Here is a 349-nt window from a genome sequence, read left to right on the forward strand (position 1 = left end):
TGCTTAGAAGTGGATTCGAACCACTGACACAAGGATTTTTAGTCCTTTACTCTAACCAGCTGAGCTACCTGAACCACTTTCTTAAAGTAAATTTTCTCCATACATAAAAAACTCCCTAACCACAGTGGAGGAGCTTTATCAAGAACCGAGAGCCGGCCAGCCCAGGTTGCAAAGGTTCAAAGAAAGTCACCTCCATGTCACTGCCTATGCCGTCGTTCGTGACGTCATCACCACTGTTGCTACGTAGACCGCGTCGCCGCTTGTGACGCCATCGTCGCTGCTCAGGCCACCCATTCGTAGTCGCCTGCACTGTTACCAAGCCGTCTCAATCGCCCATCACCGCTGCCAC

At 51.0% G+C, this 349-nt stretch overlaps 1 non-coding gene across 1 annotated transcript; it reads right to left on the reverse strand.

Annotated features, from left to right (window-relative positions):
• On the reverse strand, positions 1–74 carry TRNAF-AAA (transfer RNA phenylalanine (anticodon AAA)). The gene has a single exon. It is a non-coding gene; the product is annotated as a tRNA-Phe (tRNA).
• Positions 75–349: the final 275 nt, after the last annotated feature.

Source organism: Wolffia australiana, chromosome 8 (genome assembly GCF_029677425.1).
Source record: "Wolffia australiana isolate 7733 chromosome 8, ASM2967742v1".
In the NCBI taxonomy this organism is placed as follows: Eukaryota; Viridiplantae; Streptophyta; class Magnoliopsida; order Alismatales; family Araceae; genus Wolffia; species Wolffia australiana.